Below are 4,023 nucleotides of genomic sequence, written 5' to 3' on the forward strand. Positions count from 1 at the left end.
ACCATAACTAATGGACATAAGACACTGGGGGGTAAGGGAGGGCAGGGGTCTGTCAAGGGCGGGGGGGAAAAAAGGACACTTATGTAATACACTTTGTAATACTTTTAGCGAAAAATAAAAAAAATAAAAAAATAATAATAATAAAAAAATAAATAAAAAAAAAAAAAAAAAAAAAGAATTTTTACTTTTCAGCTTATGCCACTTTTTACTTGTTAGGATAGAATGATGGCTTCTAAGCTCTGTCAGACCAGAAACCCCAATTTTCCATTTTCTAAAATAAATGTTACTTTAAGTATTTGATTGACAATTCCAGTTGCTACTGTCTTAGAAGAACAAAGTTTCTCCAAGTTAAAATTAAGTTTAAAAATTTTAATAACTCAGGAAAGTTATATAATTTGGCATTATTCTTAATAAAGCACTGATTGCATTAAAACCTTGATTATAACAACATCTCATGGAGTACATATATCATTTTTAAATTGTGTAAGTTTTTATTTTATTGCTTATCCAAAAATCTCCAGCTTATCAACAGGCTAATTAATTTAAAATAATAATTATTTTTTTCATCTTTGATAGTTGGCCCATAATCACTAAAATATAACCTTTATGCATTTAAAAATTTTATCTTAGAATAAAGGTAGGAGGACAGAACACATTTTATTTAACAGTTTATTAGCTTGATTTATGACGTTTAACTATGTAGACAAATGGTATGGGGTCCTCCTTGGTCTGCTTGCCTGGAGTCTGCAGATATATGTGGGTAAACCTTGTGAGCCCTGACCTGCGGGCCAGGCATTAGTGGCTGGGGGAACACACAGCGGGAGGAAGCTGAGCGGAGCAGAGGCACAGAAAAGAACAGAGGGAGAGAGAGCAACTTGGGGTGCATGACCTCCTCCCTCCTGACATTCTCTCCCAAACTCTTTTTGCCTAGCCCTTGAGAGCTCTACCCATGAGTCCAGTCCCTCCGAGTGACATGTGTGGATTTTATGGCTTATTTACTTCATTCAGGGGAGTCTCTGAACACAGCATAGAGGATATCCTTTATTTAAAAACTTTCACTGGAAGTACATTACCTGTCGCTCTCAAGCCTGCTCTGCATGCTAATTGCTGCCGTGTTTGCAGCATAGCAATTAAACTTTGGCTGTGGTTGTATCCATTATAGTTGGCCAAGAATAATACACCTTCTAATTACTACCTCCAGTATTACTGGAAAATAAAAGTTTCATTAGTAACATGACACTGCAGGAAAGAGCCACATATTTTAATGACAGCTTGATGTATAAGATGGCCTCTTTGGAGCTCTGGTATTGTCATCTGCAAATAGATTCATAATGCTAAACACGCGCGCGCGCACACACACACACACACACACACACACACCAGGTTCAGCTTTACTAATGCTTTCAGTTACATTTCGTGCTTATGAGTTTACCCTTCTCGGTTTTGTTTTTAGTGGCTGCAGTATCTACCATCTGGTCATCTTTAATATTTAATATCTTATCCTTTTTTTTCCAGCAGAGCAGCCCCATTAAGTCAAATATTAGAAATGTATTTTCCCTAAAGCTTTTAGCAACTAGGAAAAGGCTTCTGGCCTCAAATTTAGTGGTTTTTATAATAACTCCGTCAGGTTCATCAGTTGTGTAACAAATAAACCACACTGGAATGGGGTGGCAATAGTGAGGAAGGCTGTGTGTCTTTCGCTCAGTTTTGCTGTGAGTCAAAAACTGCTATGAAATAGAAAGTCCATTTTAAAAGTAAAGGAAAAGAAAGAGCTCCATCAAAACTTCCCAGAACAAGACTGACATTTTGCCTTTGAGAGCCCGATGGGTAACTTAAGGAAGTGGGAGGAGTTAGGGGTCCCTATCAGGACCCTTGAGAAGCTATAGGTAAAAAGGAGTTGAGATTGCTGTCAAATAGTTAGACAGGGTGAAGTAAAAGGAAGGTCTGTAAGCAGAGACACAGGTATTTATACTACTCTGCCTAGTAGTCAAGTCCTGAGCAGTGAGATAGGGTTTGCGCAATAGGGGTACCCACTAATTCCTACTATTCTGGGTGGGTGCCGGGGGAGGGAGAGTGAGGAGTGCTGTACCAGGGCTCCAAGAGGTGTCGGGGAAAAAAACCCACAATAGTAGAGAAATAAATGATGCTGCCTGCTCTGTGGAGAAATTAGACAAGGCAGACTAAATTCTAGAAAAGTGTGTTCGCCTTGGTCAGGTTTAATCCAGTTTGGCAATTGGAGTTCCCATTTAAGAGCTCTTAGCAGAGAGCTATACTATATCTAGTATAGAGTGGGACAAAAGTAGATTTGCAGTTGTTGGTATGGAAAATAATACAATAATGAATAAAAATACAAGAATAAATTCTGTTTCACATACGTAAAATTGTAAACTTATTTTCGCCCCACCCTGTATACCGCCAGACTGCAGAAAATGTTGGAATGGATACATCTCTTGGCTTTTTTCCTGTTGGACTGGTTTAACTATGGTTGGCAGTTCATTGTCCTCAACAAGAAAAACAGCAGGGAAACTGTATCAGGCAGGAAAGAAACCAACACATCCTCGACATTAGGCATGATGATCAGATCTGCTTTTGTAATCTTATTAGCATTTGATTCCCTGCTTAACCCTTTGGCATAAGCCCATCTCATATATTTTTCTAAACCTAATTTAAGTACATTTTTCTAGATAGGATAGAAACTCTCATCCTGGAAAATGGGTTCTCTTTTGGAAGTGTTTTTGTTTTTTTTTAATTGCGTCCATGTTTTTGGTAATGAGCCTTTTAAAACATTTCTATTGATCATGGCTTTTCGCTTCAAGTACAATAGGGAAATTCCTTAGAAACAGGACGTAGGAAAGTCTCCTCTGAAGTGAGAGAAGGCTGGAAAATGACTGCGTTATCTCGGTATCTGGTGACATCTCTGGCCTTTGTAAAGAGAGCCTGGTGAAAGGCATTGTGGGAAAACTTACAACTACCAGGTTTTGTGAAGATAAGTATAGTGTCTGCGGGCAATCTTCCTCATTATGTCAGACAGCAAGAGGCAGTGTCGTGTGACAAACAAGGGCTGTGGCTGTAGACGTCCTGTGTTCAAAATCTGGGCTGGACATTTATTAAACTCTGCACCTTGGGTAAGTTCCTTCAGTTCTCTACCAGGGTTTCTCCGTCTGTCAGATCAGTTCAATAATAATAATAATACACTTATCACAGGTTGCTGTGAGGCTTAAGAATTAATTTACATAAACATTAAAACTATTGCCTGGCCAGTAGTAAGATGCCAAATTCATGTTGGCTACTAAGCTCTGAAAAAGTCCCTGGAGGCCTTCTGGAACACGGGGGGCGGGGGTCTGGTGGCATGACCTGATTGGACATCAGACACTTCCTATGTCTTCCCTTCACCTCAGGCAGTGTTTTTGAGATTCACACAGCAACCATTTACTATTGCCCCTGCATTTACAGGTTAACTGGGTGGTTTTTCTGGTCTCGGCTATGTGTTTTCTTCTGCATCTGTGGTCAGCTGCAGGTCAGCCAGGTGGCCGTGCTTCCAGAGGTTGGCTGGCTGGCTGTGGGCTGTGGCGCGTCTCCTCTCCACGTTGTCTGGCGTTCTCCAGCAGGCGAGTCTAGCTAGGGTTTCTTCACAAGGGTATCAGTGTTCCTAGAAGAAGGGTGAAACTACGCAAGGCATTTTGAGACCTAGACTCAGAACTGGCATAAGATTGCTTCTGTTGCATTCTTTTGGATAAAGCGGTCACAAGGCTAACCCAGATTCAAGGAGAGGGAAAATGTCTGCTCTCCATGGGAGGAACTTCAAGGTCATCTTACAAAGGGAAGTGAAGGGGAGGGAAGAACTGCAGCCATTTTTGTAAACAATCTTCTACACTACCCAGTTTAACAGTTTCTTTGACAGCATTTCCGGCAGGGGGTCTTGTAGCTGGAACTCCTTCAAAGATGGACAGGTCACTGTTTTATAAGACAGCTCTCACGGTTGGAGTGTTCTTTATTGTCAGGCCTCCAAAAGACATGGACTCT

Source organism: Myotis yumanensis, unplaced genomic scaffold, assembly GCF_028538775.1.
Source record: "Myotis yumanensis isolate MYYU_CA2020_CCGP unplaced genomic scaffold, mMyoYum1.0.hap1 SCAF_15, whole genome shotgun sequence".
Classification (NCBI taxonomy): domain Eukaryota; kingdom Metazoa; phylum Chordata; class Mammalia; order Chiroptera; family Vespertilionidae; genus Myotis; species Myotis yumanensis.